General features: G+C 36.5%; 1 protein-coding gene across 2 annotated transcripts in view; it reads left to right on the top strand.

Annotated features, from left to right (window-relative positions):
- The first annotated feature begins 11,702 nt into the window (after positions 1 to 11,702).
- The window catches only part of LOC145694562 (dynein regulatory complex subunit 10-like), a 57,607-nt gene continuing 46,476 nt past the window's right edge, over positions 11,703 to 22,833 (top strand). For both annotated transcript variants that reach the window (XM_081770894.1, XM_081770892.1), the window contains exon 1: positions 11,703 to 11,859. The gene's annotated coding sequence lies outside the window, so the exon portion shown is untranslated. The remainder of the gene's footprint in view (positions 11,860 to 22,833) is intronic.

The raw sequence follows: 22,833 nt of genomic DNA, 5'->3' as shown, positions 1-22,833 counted from the left end.
TTTTTACTGGTCCCCTAAAATTTTCACAGTACGCTTGCAAATGAACTATAACAGGGTGCAAAATTTCAAAGTCAGACGCACTCGCCAATCAAAAAATAATGGTGGCCAGTATCTCTCACGTACAAATTGAGATGTCCCGCCCTCCCCCCAAACGGCCTTTGATTTGACAAAGAAAGACTTCACACTCCATGTTTTCTCTCACTCAGTGACAATTATTTTCTTACGAAACAGAAAATGCGCTGCCCTGTGAGTTCAGGCAGAAACCATTCCTACTGAACACTGGTCACCAGCTCTAAATTTCTAGTCGCCAATGGGAACTTGGCGACCGGAAAATTTGTGCAATGAGCTATAATATGATGATTAAGTATAATACGTTTGGATTGGAACCCCCTCCGAAACTTCCATCAGGCTTTCCCTAGATTTTTGGGCTGGCTACCAGCCTACTATATTTTTCGGGTTCTGTAGGATTACGGGGGACCAAAACTACGTAAAAACACAATGTTTATAGGTGGAATGAGTTCATGTTGCGGAAAGATAATTGATATTGATATGTGAGTAATTTGTGAACTGAGTAGACTGGAAACGCCGTGTGCGGAATGGAAAATTTTAAATTACTATTTGCTATTAATTATAATGGACGAATACAACGTGCATTGCGGCGTTCTAACCCGACTTCGCTTGCTAGCGCTCGCTGGTCAATATTTATTTATTTATTTATTGATACAAGTCATGGAAATTACCGGCATCTATGGCCTTAAGCACGTCACGTTGGAGGGTTGACATCCTCGGCGAGCACACAATCACGGTACGCAGGAGGGATATAAGGAACGGATAAGGAAAGAAGCGGCCTGAGGCCTATAAATTAGATACCATCCCGGCATTTACCTGGTGTGAATGAGGAAATCCCAGGAAAAACTCATTTAGGATAGCTAGCCTGAAAAAGCTGTTACACCTTTTCGACCGACTGACCCTGCCGGAAATCGAGCCCAGGACCAAAGGTGAGAGCATTAGCGACTACTCATGCTCAGCAATACTGTCTGAAACTCTTTAGTTAGTGGTATGTTTGGATTTCTCCTCAAAACTCAATTTAACCTCAAAAACATTAAGGAAAACAGATGGTTTTCAACAACAAAATGCTTTCTCCCCGTAATCCGATATATGGCTAGTTTTCAAAGAACATACTGAGAAAAAAATATAGGTAGAGTACTTAAAACGGTAGGTTACATGCGTAATTCCTGTAGTTTTTGGACTTAACGTACAGCAAACGTATAACTGAAAACGCATGTTTTATAATACTTTCCGTATAAGTGTTCCATCTATACGTACTTTCCGTATGAAACAATATAGGCGGTCAGGATCTCACATGCAAATCGACGCAGAATGTCCATAGTAGAATAGAATATAGCTGCAGAATGTAACGTAGGTGATATACGGGAAACTGTTAGATGTCAGACATCCTGCAATGGCATGATGTAACATCTAAGAGCAGTGCGTATGTAGCATATGGATAACGTATGTTCCATACTGATTTCTGTAGTAAGCAAGAGGATTTCGTATATTTGTACAATATACCGTTGTCCGGAAAACGGATTTTCCTCAGTGTGCAGTTCATGAGCAAGGGCGCCATGTTGTGGTTTTCCAAGGGGGGGGGGGCAAGTAGACTATAAGCGACGTTTTGAATATAGTTTCAAATTTTGCTGTAAGTAATGTAAAAATTCTATTGGGTTTTCAATATTCCCAAGTACAATTTCCTCTTAGGGGGCAATCGCCCCACCTTTCCCTCCTGATGGGCGCCCTTGTTCATAAGTAATGCAGTTATGTGCGTGCTGAACCTATGGGTTCAGTATTTCTTGATAAATCCATTAAATGTTGTGCTTGTAATCCACAACGCACAAAGATATAGGCGGGAATTGATGTCACTTAATGACCTTCCCATTTTAAAGCCTTTGGCGTGGGAGGCCCGGGTTCGATTCCCGGCGGGAGCTCATGTGGTTCGGATTCCACGTTAATCAGTAGGTCCACGTCTCATATAGCCTCGCTGCTGAACGGGACGTAAAACTCGAAATCAACTCAACCTTCCCATTTTAAGGCGGTAATAAATGCGAAAATTGTAGATAAGTGATTCGCCTACATTGATTTTGCGAATAGTTAGTACTATGTGCGACTTTGTCCATGCGGCGTCTAGGGTATGGTCGACGTCGATAAGCTAATAAAACGAAATACTTCAAAAGTTGAGCCAGTGGGTGCGTAAACGTAAACCTCGTGTAGCTTAGGTATAGGCTGCATAATTACTTTATTACATCAGTGTTATTCAGTTTCCGCAGTTCAGATCAACGATACGTGGACAAATTCATATTACTTTGACGCTCACATTTCGTGATGAAAATAGTGTCATCACGCATTCTAGACTGTACATGTGTTGGCGCATGTCAGTGATCCACCAAGAACAGGTAAAATTCAGGGGCGCTACGAGAGATAATTGTTCAAAAATTACATAAAAAAAAAAAAAAAAGGATGCACACCAGTGGCGGCTAATGTTAGTGTTGCAGCGTTGCGCAACGACCAAAGTATTTCAAGAAAAAATATTATCAATAGTATAATAGTAAAGAACAGAAAAAAATACTTTTTAATACTTGCATATATACACTTTAAATAATATATTTTTTACTTCTGTAACTGTCCGTTCTGTTAATCCGTTTTAAAAAGCGAAAAATAATCCGTCACAGAATCTCTAATTTATGTTGTGTTGCAGCGAGTACACAACGACCAGATTTTTTCAGCGTGGGAATTGAAGCGAATGTTAAATCTCCTTTCCCCTATCTCAGAAGTTAAAGGGACTGGTCGTTGCAGTGCTTCTGCAACACAGCACGGTTTCCAGTGAATGAGAAGATTTTTCGCTAGAAGGTTCTGAATTTTCTTTCACTAGCAATTAACAAATGGAATTTGTTTTTATGCATTCATATTTTTAAATTGCGGGACCATACTGAAGCAAATCAATATAATGACAAAAAAAGTGATTGCAGAATTACAAAATAAGAAAGAAAATATCTAGTAGAGGAGAAAACAAATGAAAGTAGATCCGCATTTACATGTTAATTTTTAGCTTATATTGATCATGAAGGCTTCTTCTACAGTAATTTGTGAATCAAATATTAGTAAGTCAGTATGTAGAATCGCTCCCCCCTCTGTGGATAGTATTTTAGTATAAACATATTTCTTTTGTAAAATAAGTATATTTTATACTCTTGATAATTTCCACATAAAACTGTATGATAAGGAACGCCACATTGAATTTGGGACTAGTTAGCAATGCTCAGGGACGTAGCCACGAGTGGGGGGCTTTTGGGTCCGGACCTCCCAAAAATTTCGAAACTTGACTACCATTTGTAGACTTTCTTAACGAACTATACTTGTTTAACAGAGAAACGATTGATGTAGGCTAAATATTTTATTTTACGCTTCATCATATACTCTTCTTTTCTTATAAAAATAATCTTTCTATCATTTTTTTCTACAAATATAGATGACAGTAAGTAAGAATTACTTATCGTTTTTTCGGGTGCAGTATAAGACAGGTTCCATATTATGTAGACGTATTGGACCTCCCTCAAATACTTTGGACCCCTCTCAGTTAACATTTCTGGGTGTAGAACTGGCAGTGCTGTTTGTTTTGATGTGCTTTGATTTTTGGCTTCTGTTACATGCGGATCCTTCATCTGGTGGGTTTCGAGGTTTCCTTTCCAGAACATATCACATCGGTAAGCATTGTTTTGCCTCATGTTGAAGTATATTGTGTTCATCGTGCATTGCGTAACAACCAAGACGGATTATTTGGAATGTAGTTTTTTCTTTTATGCACATGTGTGTGTGTTGATGTATGAATATGTGACATTCGGAATGCATATACCAGTATCTATTTTGTATCAGCTGTTTTGATTTTTAATTATTAGATTTAGTTTTATTGTGTGTGCTTTAATTCTGTAAATAACCTACAAATTCTGAATGAATTCAATACCATGACTTCTGTAAATAACTTACAAAAAACATTGACCAGCTTTCAACTGAGGAAAAGTTTGCAATTAAGGCTTAGACAAAACAAGCAAAGGGCAATTGAGGAGAGTGTTCGAAAAAAAAAATCCAGTTTAAATTTACAGGATATCTTATGGTAGTAGTGTTGTTTGCACCAGATACATTTCCTCAATTTATTTTAAATTTTCCGGGATAAACTGTGAATAAAGTGTGTTCAATGTACATTTTTTTATAACACTAATCTCTGCTACGAACTCTCTTTAGTCAACGCTGAAGAGGAATTCGGATCACTGTCAGGTGTCAGGAACCGAGTTTGCTGGAATGAATCGTTCGCAATAATCTAGAAAAAAAATATATTTAATGAATCTACAAAGCTTCTGAAATTAATATTAACTGTACTTATGGCGTCAGCAAAAGACGACATTTTTTTTTCCACATGAGAAAAAATTGACACTTTCAAGGAACTGAATGTCCCAAGAAAGGTTATCACCATTGGTTATGCTTTCCATCGAAAAAGACATGACAATAAGAATACCAGAGTTCAACCAGCATGTATTAGACAGATTTGTTCCAATCAAAGAGAGGAGAATGAACTTACTAATTAAGGTAATTAATCGGGTAAAACGTTCTGCATTTTTTATTTTTTAAAAACAGAATTTTATTTAATTTAACATGTCTCATAGCATTTGCATCTAAAATTATGCTGATTAGTCAATGAGTCAACTTTATGTCTTCTGTCTCTTATCGTTCGTACTGCAACACCCGAAACCACAATCCACCGGCCGCCACTGGCACTTAGTTGTAGTAATAGTAGTAATGATAGTATAGTAGTAGTAAGGCAGTAGTAGTAGGGTAGTAGTTTAGTAGTAGCCAGGCCCGCAACCAGAGGGGGGGGCTAGGTCCCCCTAAACTTTTTGTGGCCCCTCCAGAGTTCAATACAAAATTTTATTATTAATACAAAAAACACAATTTAGATATTTATAAGATAATTTTAATGACTTGGCCCCCCGTAATAATTTCACGGCTCTCCCAAACCTATGTAGCTGGTTTCGGCCCTGGTAGTAGCAATGATAGTATAATAATAGGCTAGTAGCAGTAGTAGTATAGTAAGGCACTAATAGTAGTAGTTGAGTAATAGTAGTAATAATAGTATTCTAGTAGTAGTAGAGTAGCAGTAGTTCGGGTTAGGTTAGGGTAGGTTCAGGCAGCGAAATAGTCATATTTCAAGTCCCTTGTACATTAGTTCGCAGTCCTGGAATAACGCCCTTATGGACAGTTTCATAGAAATGAAAGCAACATCTTATTGCTGTATCTATGTTCACAGATGACTTACATATTCTGCGCCTTCATAAATAAATTCCCTAAACATTTCTTTTGTTCTGAATTAACACCTTTTACCTGTAAATTGTAATTTTAAAAATGTCCACGTCTTCTTAATCCCGTTTCTGCCACTCCAAAACACTTACTAAACCTACAAGAGTTCATTTGGTGCTAAAAGAAATTGATATATGATGAATGTCAGTACACTTATAAAATAGAACATAACTGAGGAAACCTGAAATTTCAATCTTGATACATGTATCAGTGCGCAGCACGAAATGAGATTTTAAAAAGAATCCCGGCGTTCTTCCCGCCTTTGATGGGACAAGCCGCAATTATTTACGCATCATTCAGTGCATTGTTTGTGTATAACCTTGTTCGTTTGTTGAATGTAAAACGCAACTCACACAACCACTGTAACAACATAATGTGTTCTTTATTGTCCACCAGTACACGAACAAATTCCAGGTATGTCTTAAATTATAATCCACCTTGGCATATTATCTCAGCCATAATGCTGTCAACCGAGCTGCCTTGCTTATGGATACACTGCGCATGAAGTGCTCCAGGGTAGTGACGACATTAAGTGACGTCATGTCCTGTTGCTGTGGTTATGTCAACTTAAGAACTCCCTGAAATGTAATGGGATTAAGGATGTTATAAAATAGAGGATCTGCCCTTACAGCAATATCTTGAAGCCATACGTCACAGTTTCGCCACCCCTACTCTGCCCAGTGTGCCCAATAAGATCACAATGTTTTGAGCGGACAATCATGGCGGAAACGAAAGTAGCCAATCAGACGATGGCGAAAACAAGAGTAGCCAATTAGACGTGCCAATGCTCGATTGTTTTCTGGCTTCATTGAATTAGTAGGAAGATACATATGGGTAGATCCTCTATATTTTATAACATCCTTGAATATGTTCGATGAAAGTTCAGCTTCGCATAATTATGAGCTGAGAGGTGGGTCACGTGATGATGGCGGTAGAAGGAAAGAGATGAGAGAAGAAGAACTACAACATAGAAGACCTAGAAAAAGTGAGTTGATGGGAAGGAGAGAAAACCTTTTGTGCGTTGACCTCATAATCTTATCTTCCATGGACATTGTATGCAATGTATCGTAAGCTATAATTCCCAAATTAATGAATGAATCCAAGGATATAAAAAGAGGATCTGCAAATACAACAAAATCGTGAAGCCATACGTCACAGCTTCGCCACACCTACTTTGCCCACTCCGGGCCACTAAGATCGCAATGTTTCGAGCCAACTATCATGGCGGAAACGAGAGTAGCCAATCAAATGTGCCGGATCAGACGATGCTCGATTGGTTTTTTGGCTTCATTGAGTTCATATGTTGAAGATACGTATGAGCAGATCCTCTATTTTATAAAATCCTTGAATGAATCGTACCGTACACCTTCTAATGCAGTTTCCAAATTAAAGAGTGAATACCAATATACCCCTGCCAAATATTATTTTTGTCATTTTTGAGACTATCTAAAAGTACTGCTAGTCTTATCTTCTATGGACCTAACATTTAATCTTTCATGAGTTATAGACTTACAATACAGTTCCAAAATAAGGAATGCATCATAACGCATCCCTTCCAAATATTTGTTTTTGATTTTTTTTTTTTTTTTTTTACCACTCGAAGGAGACAAATTAAACCACCAAATTAACAAAGATGTGTACCCGAGTTTTTTTTACATCATTTACCACATTTTTTGACAATTCTTAAATTTAAAGAATAGTTCAATATACTCCTACCAAAATTTAAGAGAAGCCCCATGTGCAAGACGTAGTCGGACCGACCGCGTACTGCAGGGCCTTCCGTCGAAAATTTGGCCGGTCGGCGGCGGTTGAACGCGGTAGTACCGTTACAAATTATACGTATGCCGCAATTTTCCCGCCATGGTGGTAATAAGGCGGCATCCGCCTTTTCTTTTCATCTGAACAGCTAAAGCTGGCTTGAAACCACCAGTACTGTCATTAAACCGCCACATAGCCACTTCGTAACCACCAGTACCGCCATTAACCCGCCACATGGGCTTTTATGTGCATCACGATAAGGTCCCTTTCACATTATCCGGCGATTTACCGGATCCGGTTCCGGCGAATTGCCGGACGAGGTAGAAAGACATTGCAAGCAATGAAGCTTTTCACATATGTGCGGCGGTCACCGGACATTCATCCGGCGAGCAAAAACAGCCGGATCTCCCTGCTAGAATCCGGCGCGGCAAATCGCCGTGTATAGCCAAGCGGAACATTACAAGCAATGGCGCTCTTCACATATACGCGGCAAACTACCGGATGGGTGTTGGGGGAGGAAGCAAGTGTTGCCAGGAAAGAGCAGAAAGTGGTTGCTATAATATGGGAGCGTGTGGTTTTGTGTGTTATGTGAAGTGTGTTTGTGTATGTGGTTATGTTCTAGCCCAGTACATCTGGAGTAATTAACCAAACCTGTATATACAATATATGGGGAAAGATGACATGTAAAATTAATTGAAAACTACCAATACTACCGAAGTGTCGAAATCAATATAAATTATTATTTTTCTATGTAATAGAAGATTGGGAGATGTCCGTGTAGCACTGGACAAATGACCTTCTATAAATTTGTGGTGACCCAAAATTGAAATATACACTATCAAATATTTCAGCAATGCAGTCTTTTGCTATATATTTATGTACTATTTTGCTACGCAAAGCAAGAGAGAATTCATGATGTGATATTTGATAAATATACCGTATTTTATATATTTTATAATTATCTGGCTGTAATTTCTTGAATAGTCCTCTGAATTCAGAGACTAGAGCAGTGCTTTAAAGAGACTTGAGTCAATAGTCGGAACGCTTAAAACAAAAGAATAAACACGAAATAGTATAATAATAATAATAATAATAATAATAATAATAATAATAATAATAATAATAATAATAACAATAATAATAATAATAATAATAATAAGAAGAAGAAGGATGACCAAAAATATTCGGATTTCGGAAAAACTCCAGGTTTCGGAAAATCTTTAGAACCACTAGTATTATACTGGCAAAGGAAGTACTAGAACTGAAGAACTAATTTTACATTAGCTTTGAATGAAATGACAACACACAATCAAGATGTAGTTTCAAATACATAAAAAAAAAAAAAAACATATAACTACTGGATTAAGTTTTCTAGTAATAAGGTTCTAAATTTTGTATTACGTCCTATGGTTCTGTTGGCTAGGCTAAAAGAGACGGTGATGATGAGAAATGAATGAAATGATGGAATGAAGAAAGTGGGAGAAAATGGGAGAACCCCGAGAAAACCCACACAAACGTTACTTGTCCAACACAAAGTTCACTTGGCGCAAACTGGGATCGAACCAAGCACCCCTGCACCAGAGGTGAATCCTCTGCCACTTACCCACCACGGTCCCCTCGTTTTATTGAAGTGAAACAATTTAACATTAACTTATTTCTTCACAATTCTTTTAACACAACAAATGTTCGTCGAAAGTTATTCGCGTACTGAATTGAAAGAGAGACAGTATTTAAGACAAAATATTTGATTTGGATTTAAAACTTTAATTTATAACCCCATTCATCGTGACTTCGTCGTGATAATCGGTCCTGACTCAAAAATATGAATTGTAGGGGGAAAAATATGACCTAAAATGTGTTAAAAGGTCTTTCTAAGAAAATATTCAAAAATTAAAAAAAAAAAAAAAAGAAAAAAAAGGAGGTTGCTACCCGTCTTTCCAATCTGCCTTTTGCAGGTCAATTTACGGTCGAATCTGAGGATCCTGTAGTATTTGCTTACTTTCAACAAGTTTGGACTTTTTTTTCGATTGGAAACTTATTTTGCCCTCAGGAGTAATCCAAAATGGCCGAGCCTAACATTTCTAACTCAAAAATACGAATTTTGGGAGAAAATTATAATGATCTAAAAAAAAAAATAATAATAAAATAACAAAATCAAAAATTTAGAATTAAAACAAATTGGATGAATTAGTTCCAAAGTTTTGAATTAGTAGACCTAAGAAAAAATGTCCCCTTTTCAATGGTCTTTGAAAAAAAGGACTTTTTGGCGTGAAATTATTCCCCTCCTCCTTAGAATTCGAAATTATCACAAGGAAAAAGGGGCCCCGGGAAAAATGTTATAGAAATCTTATACTCTGCCTAGCCATACATTATTATTTTTATTACTAATTTAGTCTAAATTCAGTGGCGGATCTAGAAGGGAAAACATGGGGGGCTGCCAGAACCCAGGCTATCATAGATATATCATAAGTTTACTATAAACTTACAAAAATATATAATATGTTAAATTATTATTGTCACTCAAAAAATTGGGGGGCCTAGGCCCCCTTGGCCCCAGGCTAGATCCGTCACTGGCTACACTATTCTATTGATTACAGAAAGGACCTGGATCCATCACCTTGGAAATTCAGCTGCGAATATATGTAAGGTACTATTGATAAAGGAATTAACTTCTTTTGTTGAGTGTTTCGTCTCGTATATTGTAGTGAAATGTTTTAACATGTTTTTTGTTCAATATCTTATGACTATACGAAATTGACTCAGATCCTTTCTTCAACCATCTATTCAATTACATTAAATTTAACGTTATCTATGTGTATAAAAAATACAAATTATCTTATCTTAATGTTACAGCCAACATTTCTGGAGGTTGAATACAGTTCCTAAATTTTGAATTCTGCCTCTGCAGCTGGGTCCGTACGCGATCCAACAACTCATCAAAAGATGCGATAGACATACGAAAGTAATTAAAGAATTTTACTTCGTCTTCCCTTAATTGTGGAAACAGTATAGAAAAATCTCCTTCAAGTACCGCTTCTCTAAAAAAGGGTGAACCCATATGTGTCTCTGACTTTTTTTTCTGCCTGTGTCTTAACAAGGCGAGCAGAAAACACATTTTGCGTCTGTCCATTACAACCACCACAACACGACAAGAGTCACTGAGTTTTGTTTCTTCAGTTGCACAGCAACCCTGCTCGCATATTTTTCATCCACGGCAAAACGCCGGATAATATGAAAGGGGCCGGAACCGGATCCGGCAAATCGCCGGATAATGTGAAAGAGGCATAACAGTGTCTCGTGCAAGAGAGTGGACCCGCTATACTCTTCCATATGATGATATACTTTAATGAAACCATATTGTAGAGGATAATATATGTTTAAAAATAAATACGTAACACGAAAACAAAGTTATACAATTTTGTATTATGTGTTCTTGTCTATTGATGTATGTATCAATTATATAGGGTGTTAATGAACTATACCGACAAACTGTGAGAAGTACTTCCTCATATCAAAATAAGAGAAAAAGCTCATATGGACCTATGGCGAAAATTGCATAGTTTCAGAGCTAGGGCTGTCCAAAATTGCGAAAAAGCCAAATTTCAACAGGTCCTATTTCAAGTTCCAGAAACTGTGATGGTGGTCCTTATCAGCGTAAAGGAAGCCACGCATACACAATCCAAAAGTGCATATTTCTTCAATTTTCAGTATATGTACAGGGCATTCCCTACAAGGTGTAATTCTCACATATACTCTCAATAGTTTTTTCAGATATACCCTGATTTCAAGGAGGCTGCAAAGTAGGCAGGAGGTAAGTCTTGGTAACAATGGACATCCAGTGCTTCGGAGGGAAGTTGGAAATGTTAGGAACCGGCAGCTTCATGTTTTTTGTGTTAAAGAGAAATATTAGCTAATTTAAAATATAATGATTTTCTTCCTTGTATTTGAACCTCTAATAAAGTGATTTGAACTACATATCGAGTTCTATCAGGGAATATTTTAGTTACTCTAATTTTACTGCAGAATCAGTGCTTCTTTCAGAAACAATGTTGCTGGTGGGCACACATAGAATCGCTGGGGTCACTGGTGATACTATTCTATTTATTATTTTATTATAGACGTATTATTTTGGCGATGCAGTGCCCCCCAAAAAAGGTCTGAAAGAAACACTGCTACGGAATATACCGGTAGTCTAGCGCATCATAAGCATGAAATAATTTATTTCGTTCAGATGTTATTATACTAATACGTAAAAGAAACGACGTCCATGCTATTGTCACAAAATAATAATAATAATAATAATAATAATAATAATAATAATAATAATAATAATAATAATAATAATAATAATAATAATAATAGAGCAGCTCGGGAATAAGGAGCTTTTCAATTGACAAATAAACAAAGGGGGGCAATAATAATTACTGTATATCACGCTTCATTTCAGGAGCGTACCATAATACCCTACAAAATACCATAATTTTGATCATCATGCACAATAACTGCCAGGTGCTTAGTTGGCAGCCCTGTTTTCGAGCTTCAATTGTTTCAGCGGTTGTTTGTAAACATAAACAAGCATTTTCTGGCTGATATATCCATGATAAACAGTCTTAGATTCTTAGCTCATATAATTCGGCAATAGCTGTATGTGAAGGCTGTTTATAATTTTGAAAACGTATTTTCTTCTTATGCATATAGGTAACTTTTATTAATGAAATATTTGGTAGCAGTATAGTAGTTCTTGAGGTAAAATACCCCCTCCCATTGATTCGGATCGGAAGATTATGTCCTGGGAAGGACTATTGGACGAAAAGGTAATAATGTGGGAAAGATAATAGAAAGAAAGACATCCAAAAGAAAAAGGTTTAGGATAGATACACGGAATGCACGTACTATGTTACAGGGAAAGATGTTAGAAAATCTTAGGAAATTAAACAAAATTGGGTTAATCTTCCGCAGATGGTCGGCCCAGATAAACCCATGTGAATCTGTTTTAAATATTTTATTACTGTTTATTTGGGCTTAAGTTTAGAGTTGCCCCTCCAGTCTGAAGTTGCCCTTGGACTTTGTAACATACAAAAAACACTGCTTAAAGTATTAAAAAGTGTTACATTTCACTTAACTTTAGTACTCCGTGTGTTTCACAAAATTTAAAAGATTTTCTTCATTATTTTTGCGCATCCGTTACACCTGTTCCCCATATTTTACAACTACCATGCTGCTGAAACCTTCCGCATCCGGCAAATAGTACTAACTTCCACATATCTTTTCTCGTATTAAACATAACTCTTTTACCGAACTTACATTCCTAAACATCAAATTATCATTTCTTACCTCATTTCTCCTGTAAATTTTCCTGATTTTTATAAAAAGCGGAGGGGTAACTCTAAACTTAACCCTTTATTTGTTGTTATTTTAATATGCTTTGGCCAGAATTACTCCTGTTTCATTTCTATCGTTTACTCTTTAACTGTTAATCATAAATACTTCTTGTTTCATGTTTTCTTTGCTATTAGCTAGATACATATTCGGTGCTGGTGTACTTTTGGAGCACCACATTTTGTAAGTTGAGTTGAGTTGATTTTGAGTTTATCGTCCCGTTCAGCAGCGAGGCTATTTGAGACGTGGACCTACTGATTAACGTGGAATTCGAACCACATCAGCTCCAGTCGGGAATCGAACCCGGGTCTCCCGCGCCAACACATTTTGTAAGATTTACAGCTAAAATTCAATACTTGCGTAAAAGGGCATGTTTAAAGGGACAAATTTCTGCAGGCGACAGAATTAAGTACAAAGTAATACAGCTGTATTTTAGGTTACAAGTGTAGGGTTAGTAGTTTAAAATCATTACAAGGTTTTACGTCGAACAAGATAAGTGAATGTATATGAAAGATTACTTGGTAAGAGTGCACTTTGTGCAGAACATTCATAGGAACCAATATAATAAATAGTAATGCGAGAAATTACACTCTATTAATTTTAACGAAATGGACCCAAACTTCCCTAACCCTAATCTAACCCGACGCTACCCTACTTATTCCTACCTTGCGTTATGTCAACAATGTGAGAAAATCACTTGTTATGTACAAAGTGCACTCTTGCCGATTACTCTATTAGATGCTATTTTGTACCGGCAGTATATTTCTGCACAGTGTACAGATCCTGTATTTTATGTTTACAAGTGGAGCGTTACTAATATGAAACCATCAAAGTGTTATTGAGGCTTGAATCATTGTCAAAAACCACTTCTTTTCACTATCCTCGCTTACGCGCATACCCACTATCGCCAACGCACCTGCTTCTTTCGGACGCATCCTACGTGGGGCCACCATCTTCGCCCTATTCTTACTTGGGTAGATAGCATTCGTGCTTTTTAGTGGTCACATAACACAGGTTGGTTTGTGTTTTTGCGCTGTAGTTTTTATGACACATCCGGAACCCGTATTTATATGCAAATCGTAAAAGAATTGAGAATTTTCAACAATTACTTCTCGTAGCTCCATCTAAATAAACTTTTAGAAGGCAGGTTTGGGGGCGGAGTCCTCTATAAAATACATGTCCTTGGGACACCAAGTGTGAAGTGTTCGATGCTACGCACTAGTCAGAAATAATAAGGAATTCTTACCTTCTCATGCTTCCAACCAGCACTATAACAACACCCTACTATGTGAGAAAATCACTTGTTCTGTACAAAGTGCACTCTTGCTGATTACTGTATTAGATGCTATTTTGTACCGGCAGTATATTACTGCACAGTGTACAGGTCCTGTATTTTATGTTTACTACAGTATTAAATAAATAAACTTTCAGAAGTAAGGATTGAGGGCGGAGTCCCCTATCAAATACATGTCCGTAGGACACCAAGAATTCCAAAACGCAAACGAATAGGTTGTACTTCTTTCCTGTATTAGATTGACACACAAGGGTATACTTATATTTATGAAATATAACCTGCAGGAAAGCATTCTTACTACTTTAGAAAGTTTTCTCGAGACAGGAGTTGTGTTAATAGGTGCATATTCATTTTATTAAGGCTACGTATAACTACAGCGTATAGCATAAAACTTAAATATTGTAAGGATCCCCACATCACGACAAAAGCACGTGTCAACACAACACGTGCTATTGATTGTAAACAGCGTAGCAGACAAGAAACCGACACGAAAGACACCGAGGAACGCCGAAAGAAGACAGACCCCACTGAAGGACCCGAAGAGGACAGATAAATGCTCGACCACCGAGGGACCCGGCATCTGTCGACCAACTGATCAACTAACCAACACCTGCCCTGAGGTAGAGACCTGCACGGGCCGGGCTTGGGCGGGCCGACTCTCTTATTTCTTTGGGGCGGACCGACACTGATTTCTCTTCAGGTCCGGCCTGGCTGGGGCCGATTAATTGCAATTCTTTAATAATTATTGACTTTCGTTAAACGATAATTAGAATAAAGGCAAACGCTGAAGAAGTGTGCCCATAAAAAATGTTACAAAATGAAACTTGCACGGACCGGGCTTGGACCAAGAATTCTAAAAAAAAAAAACTTATCGGGCCGGGCCGGGCTCGGCCCGAAAATCTCCAGAACTTTTCGGGTCTTGCTGGGCCGGGCCTAGGTACATTCAGACTGGATTGGGCTCGGGCCGAAAATTCGGCCCGTGCAGGTCTCTATCCTGAGGTCGCATTGAACTAGGGGTACGCCTATCTTTACCCGAGGTCGCGTTGGACTAGGATCCTTACTACAACCAAGCCTCGCAAAGCTGCCTTGGGCTGAGGGAGCTATCCTTCAAGACTCACCAGAACCAGCAGGTGCCTTGGAGACTGCCTTCAGAGAAGGGGCACCGTGCAAAACACCTATTTCCTCTCATCTGGTCAATAACAAGATAGACACTATTTTAGTCTTTGTAATCAAAGGCATTTGTATTTAACAAATTTTATAATAAATTGGTGAAGGGGAAAAGACTAGCCCGGACCGTTATTTAGCTTCTACCTATAAGACATTACAATATATAAGGCACGAATCCTACCTATCCGAATCAGGGCAGAAAGCAGCAGGGAGGCACGAGCGTAGCGAGGATATACATCGGTATGAAGTGTATGTGTCAGCGATTGTCTGTATATACATAAACGAAGATAGTGTGTAGGAAGGTACTGATACCATTTTTTCATAGATACTTTCCGGCACATTTTTTTATATACTAGTTGAACCTGCGCTCTCTACACAGCGCATCATTCGCATATGAGCATAAATCTCCTTTTCATTCCTTACAACATCTGTACATGTCCCTTTACAGACGCAAGTGAAAGACGTATTGATTTAAAAAAAAAAAAAAAAAGCCAAGGGGTATCATGAAAGGGAGACTTTTTTCGATTATTTTTTCTCAATATCTCGCACCGTTTGCAAGATTTGAACCTACTTCCGGTTAGAGTTTCTAATTCATGTATGACTAGTGTTTTCTTTCTTCTTGCATGCAGTATGTAATAATCAAATACATTACATACACAATTAATTATAATGTCAGTTATATATAGTGTTCATTGGGCAAAACACTCCAAAAATAAAGTTTTATCTTAGACTGGAGAAACAGTTATCCTTCCTTTTCCATTTTATTTGGCCATGAAACAAACGCCTGATACATATACAACCCCTATATACAACAATGTGGTGATGGAATGTATAATGCGTAGAATCGGAGCTCCAAGCAGAATTTCATAGTAAATTCCACATACACACACAAAAAAAATATATTTCCTGTAAAATTAATCCAGCTCACATAAAATGAACTAAAAGGCAGCAAATACTTATGTAAAGTAAACTTAATTGTAAGAGTCAGTGATTGATATTTAGAGTGATAACATACTTTGATAGTTATACATTGTATTTACTCGTCTCTGTTAAATACATATAATGCAAACGGATACTACCATTACAATTTTTTATTGTTTACAATATTATGCGTGCCGAACCAGGTGTTGCTGTGTATATGATAAAAAATAAGAGGGTTATTTAAGCAAAGTCGAAAACGCTGAAACTATTTGTTAGCTTTAGAACTAATTGTCAGTGAAAATTTTCTACAAGATATTTTCGTTTTATTCATTGTTGTGAACTAATTCTTAACCTCCAGTTCGCTTTTCGGAATTTATAGTTTTTACAAAAAGATTGTCCATCACATCAAGGAAATCTGTAACACATCCGTCTCGCATAAAAACTATATCATTAAAAAAAAATAACATACGAAAAACCTGATGAAAATTTTTCTTCTAATTCTGAAATTAATGTTACAGTATTTTGAAATAATAATAATAATAATAATAATAATAATTATTATTATTATTATTATTATTACTACTACTACTTGTAAGTACAAAGAGTTACAAGCCAGTTGATTGTAATTGTATGACTTTGAAAAGTAACATAAACTATAACAAGAAGTAAATTTTATATTCTATTCAAATTTGGTAAAAGGTTAGTCTAAACTAAAATGTAAACTAAAAAAGTCCATTTCAAAAGTTCCATTCATTTGTAGTAGTTTCGAAATATTTGAACACAATTTAGTAATTTGCGACATCACTTGTTCCACTAACTCTATTTTCTAGTAGTTGAAATTCAGTAAACTCAAATCACAATGAAGAAACTTAAGAGTCTTCATCCCGGCGAAATTAAAATACCGCTAATTTTACAGTAATTATGTGATATCTTCAAATAGATAAAAGATAATTGAAATATGGAACAAGAGCGCCCTAGACAATATTTTGCGTGAGGTACCGTTATCACAAGTCACTTAGTGGGTTTGCGTTTTTAGCTGTTTAGAAACGCGAAAATAAATGCCAATTTTCAAAATGGCTCGAAATCGAAAACAGCAAAGTGAGTCGTGATAACGGTTTCTCATGTAATATAATATTGTCTAGGGCGCTCTTGTTCCGCATTTCGATTATCTTTTATCTATGTGAAGATATCACATAATTACTGTAAAATTAGCGGTATTTTAATTTCGCCGGGATGAAGACTCTTAAGTGCTTCAGCAGTTTCTGGTTTCGTTCTACTTCCATTTTTGGTTTCATCCACTAATACTAAAGAGACGTTCACTTTTAACTGATGATGGGGAACCACTGAAATATTTCTCCATAAGCTGTACGAGTAAAGGAAAATATTTGCATGATGTTTTCACCACGATAGAGGATCATCATTTCTTGGGTCTGCTATCCTGACTAAGGACTTTGGCATGGAGGGACTGAAAATATCAGTTGAGTACGAATAGTGCAAATCAAAGGCGTATACATGCGTAAAGAAATTGATGAAATATAAGTATCACTGTTAATATCAAAGAAATAGGAAAAAAATCGGTAAATATCGGTGTCCATTTGCCGATACCGATACCGATATATCGGTACATCCCTAATAGTGGGAAAACATTTTATATGGCATAAAAGCACTTGCTTTACGTGTGACACAACTTTGCGACACTTTTATAATACTTTGCACACTGCCTTCACATAACACTTCACTTCATCATGTCTTTCTTACATGGTAGAGAGCACGTTTTCCATTTCGTATTTCCACCTTATTATATGTGTAAGAGGTAAGTTTCTAATATACAGTGAAACCTCCCTTAGCGGACACCTCTATAATACGGATACATTTTTTTGTCCCTTATATATGTTCTTTATATATGCAAAAATATATGTTCCCTTTGGAACAAAACCCTCACTTTCACGGACGCGGACAGTCCCCCCCCCCCAAGACGTTTCAATAACTTTTTCATAACGGACAGGAATTATTCTCGGTTCTGTGATATATTTCTCACAAGCGTATCTATCATGAGTCTAGACCTGGTGAATCATCAAGCAGAACAGCTTCAAGCTGACCTGAAATTCTTTTTTTCTCCCACAATAAACTGCTTTCTGGTGGAAATCATAGAAAACCTTCAATGCGTGATAACACTCATGCAGAGTTAGTCGTATGGCCACGAATTCTATGCGAACTATCTTTCCTTCCCTAACAAATTTAATCTTTTGGCATCTCGGCCTTGTATCTTTCCTGACAAATTCATAGATAACAAAACAAACATTATTTGTTTTACAATAACATTTTCAACGAGCAATGTTTCCTCTCTTACTGGAAAAGCAACATTTTTCTTTTACTTATGACATTGGAACAAGTCTGGGTTGGAGTTTTCCCAGCTTCCTTTTTCACTTTCTCTAAGAGGATATTCTTTGTGATTGGGGCTGGGTCAATAAACAAATGCACTCCCATATGTCTTTTCATCCATTCTGCCAACGAAGATACCGCGCCAGTACACAAATGCACAAACACACACATGTATCTTCCGCAACCGTACTGAGAATTCTCAGAGGACACTTGCTAATGAGTTTTATTACTCTTGTAGAGGAAAAAGTAAGCCTTTTTCGCTAAACAAGAGTTTAGCCGATTAGTTGTTTCTAATGCATCTTTTGAGAAGGTTCTGAGAATTTGATATAAATGAGAAACGCTTACATGGTGATAACATGTACTTAAGAAAATTATCATTTGCAGTATACGAATATATTAACACATCCCCCAGCAATAATATTATTTAACAGAAATGAATTTCTCCTTCATTCCTCCGAATAATTCAAATACGTACTAAATGCAGTATTTTCATATTGAATTTTACGTACTTACATTCATACACAATGTATTTACTGTATATTGCAGCACACAATCACCGTTGTGAGAAATTAAATTTCTGTAACCTCTTTATAACGGACAAAAATTCATGTCCCATTGGTGTTCGTTATTCAGAGGTTTTACTGTATTATCATTACTTCTACAATCCTATTTTGAAATCGAGTAACATATTTATGTAGATTTTACAGAATTACCCAAAATTTTGTCCCATAAAATGGGATAGCACCCAAAATTTTGTCCCATTTCACCACATTTGACTCAGATGTAACTCCTCGTGTATTAGTTTCCGCTCTACATTTCTGCATTTCATCCATTCCTGCAGCAAATACTTTCTAAGTTAGTTAATAAGACAGTGGATTTGAAGTACTGCCATATAATGCGTATTGCCTATATGATTAATATCGTATCAATACACGAATTAATATAGTCCAGAATTTAACTTCGTTTTTTCCCCAATTAATTAGCATACACTGATTTTCTTTATTATCTTTTTTGTTACTCCCATGCTGACATTTCCTCAGATTCTGTTCATTTCTTCGTAAATTTTGTATTTCGAGGCCGCTATCTGCGGCAGTTAACCCCAAAATAATCTAGATTTGCGAAGAGTTTATGAAGTTAGATAGGAAGGTGATGCGGTGTTGAACAGCGAGAGATGGAGAATGGTTTATTCAGGTAATGAAAAGGGCGGTCATAATGGTGTAGGAATAATTCTTGGTAAATGCTTTAAAAAAAAAAAAGGTGGTGAAACTTAAAAAAAAAAGTTATGATGTTAAGACACAGGATAAAAGAAGAATCTAATGGTGATACAGACATACTCACCAACAACTTAATATAAAACTGAAGAAGTAGAGAAAAATTATGAGAAAATGTAAATAGGGAAAAGAGGGATGTATGCATAATTGTAATGGAAGATTTCAGTGGAGTTGTGGGAGATAAACAAGAAGGTAGTGTCGTAGGCAAATATGGTTTAGGCGAATAAAATGAAAGGGGAGAGGGACTGGTCAATTTCTACAGACAAAATTCACTAGTAATTGAGAACACTTGGTTCAGTCAGCACGAGAGAAGAAGGCATACATGGAAATCCCCAACAGACTGCCTAATATATCAAATAAACTATGTTATAATTCAGGACAGGTATCGGAATAGCTTGAAGAACGGGAAGACCCTTCGAGGGACTGACATGATAACCTTGTGCTGGCGAAAGTGAATATTCAACTGAAAAATGTAGGCAGAAGAAAAATAGGCAACGAGATGTTGAATACTGAAAAGTTGAAAAACGAAGTAACAAATCATTTCGTTGAAAGATTAAGAAAAAAAAAAAAAAACAAACGAGGAAAGAATAGGTGCGGGTGGTAACAGACGGTGCGAGCATATTAAACTTTGTATACAGCAAGCTACAAAAGAAGTATTAGGTTACCGTGAACCAGGGTTGGCAAAAACCATGGTTTTCATTGAAGAAACCAAAAAAAAAACAGGTTTTTTTTGGTTTAAACCCGTTTTTTTTTTTTTTTTTGGTTTAAACCAGGTTTTTTTGGTTTAAATAATTTACTCTATGTGTTTATATTAGATATGGACAGAAATTAGTTTGTATCGTCTTGGTGTTATTATACAACAACAAGGTTATGTTGGAAGGGGTCACATAAGCTTAAAGCGGAATCCAAACCGCTTCTCGACTTACATCCAAGAGAAATTATCCATTTGGACACGAAACCGGGACTAATTGGTCACAAATGCAATTGCCGACTCACTCACGAAGGACTCCTGATAAAAATACGTTGTTCTGATCTTTACATAGGCCTACTTGTTAATATAATTGTTAAGAGTGATTTCAGAAGGACAAAAAGATAAACAGTTACGCAAGTAAAAACATTACACAGAATTATATATAAATCGGGAAACTCCCGCCTTAGCCATTGCCAAAATCCTATTATTTAAATGTATTTGTGTGTAAAATTTTAAGGTCAGTGAATCATAATCACTACGCTAAAACTGAGGTGTTAAATTACAAATTTGGTATGTAGATATCATTCAATAAAATAAAAACAAAGTCAAATCCAAGTTGATGTTGGAAGCTACGTAGGCAGTTGATAAATTTTGCTAATTTCTATCAATAAGAGGCAAGCTTGGCTTCCTTATAAAACAACATGCATTGATTCAAGTAGAAATATATAATTTGGTTTCATTTCGTATGTTTAGGCTTAACATCCTTATGAAATACCAAGGTTATCACGGAGAAGACTTTCGCTTAAAGAGACACCTCGAATCGCTACTTGGTTTACACTTGAAAGATGGGTTGTGGTTCGACCGAGAATTGAACACGGGACCCCTTGATTAAAAGGTGAAAAGTAGATAAACGTAATGCGGATGGTTTGATATGTGGAAACGTCACCATTAAGTTCACACGATTTAAAGCATTTTTCGTTTTTTCTTTTTATCTTCGTTTAAACCAGTTTTTTTTTTGAAAAAAAAAAAAACAGCTGGTTTAAACCAGCCAACCCTGCCGTAAACACAAAACGGCCATGAAACCTTGGGTTCCAGAACACATTTTGCAGAAAATGAGGGAAAGGAAGCCGTAGAAACAGTTTTATACAGAAGAGGGGTTAATTGGTGTATCGCTGGACCAATTTTAGAAAATTTATCAGATGAATTGGAGAATTTATTTAGATGTGTGAAGAGGAGTGAGTGAGTGAGGGGAATAGTTGAAGTTAAGAAAATACTTGTTGTTGTTAGTTATTTTTGATGTTGTAAGCGGCACTATATGTAGAGGCGGAAGGCACTATTTGGTACAGAAATACACTTCTGATTTATGGGAAAGGCAGTGTGGAAATGGTGCGTAAATGACAAGATTGTAACTTTCGTGTTTGAGTTTTATCGAGTTGTACAAAAACAAGGAGTGTCAGTTGAAATTGTATGAAAGAGGCGAACAATTTGTTGTAAGTGTAGAAACGAATTGAAACTACAGAAAAGAAGAAGAGCATCTAACCTAACCTAATCCAATCTAACCTAATTTAATACATTTTGGATGGCATTTAGTATCTTCCTCAAAGCTGTGCAACACATAAGCCTTACATTTTATGCCATATAAAGTGTTCTTCCACTATTTTCATTTATGCGTATACCCCCCGCCGCTTAGGCGCTCCTGCAGCGTAACTGCTCTGACTCGGTTATATATTCGTGCTTTAGTGGCCACCCAGCACAACTTATTTCGTATTTTATCCACTAGTTTTTATGCCATACGTCCACAGTGTATTTCGGACAATAATCACTACCAAGTGAGCCAAAGTCACAACCTAGTATTTTGGGGGGAAAACTAAATAATCACTTTTTTTCGATTACTGCGTGGTCCGGCAATACAGCAGTAATGCCCAGAAGAAGGAAGAAAGATGTACAGGAAGTTAAACAACGAGTTACGAATGGAAACAGAGGAAGGGAAGAGTTTTACACACACACACATTATTAAAAAAAAAAAAAAAAAAAAAAAAAAAAAAAAAAAAAAAAAAAAACATTGTCAACGTCTTGCGAATAAAATCAGAAAAATAAACACACTGCTGAACAAGACTGCACTTATTTAATATAAAAACACATTTACACGTGACGTTTCGATCTTCTAGCCAAGATCCTCATCAGACGTACACTCAGAGTGTACGTCTGATGAGGATCTTGGCTAGAAGATCGAAACGTCATGTGTAAATGTGTTTTTATATTAAATAAGTGCAGTCTTGTTCAGCAGTGTGTTTATTTTTCAAAAAAAAAAAAAAAAAAAAAAGCGAGGGCATATAAGAATTTAGAAAGAGTTGAGAAATTTGTTATCTTTAACATTAATACAATACAATAATAGGGTTTAATTCCGTTCACAAGCCGCAACATCATGAAATTGGAGGGAGGGAGGCACTTTATATTATATCTTATTTTTTAAAATGTTGCAGTATGTAAATCTATAAAAGTAGTAAAGCTATGAGTAAAAACCGTCTTATGCGTATTTAAACTGACGAATCTAATATTGTAAGATC

Source organism: Thermobia domestica, chromosome 9 (assembly GCF_964235325.1).
Source record: "Thermobia domestica chromosome 9, izTheDome1.hap1.1, whole genome shotgun sequence".
In the NCBI taxonomy this organism is placed as follows: Eukaryota; Metazoa; Arthropoda; class Insecta; order Zygentoma; family Lepismatidae; genus Thermobia; species Thermobia domestica.
Note: the sequence above shows the minus strand (reverse complement) of the source record. Positions and strands in the feature narration are given on the sequence as shown.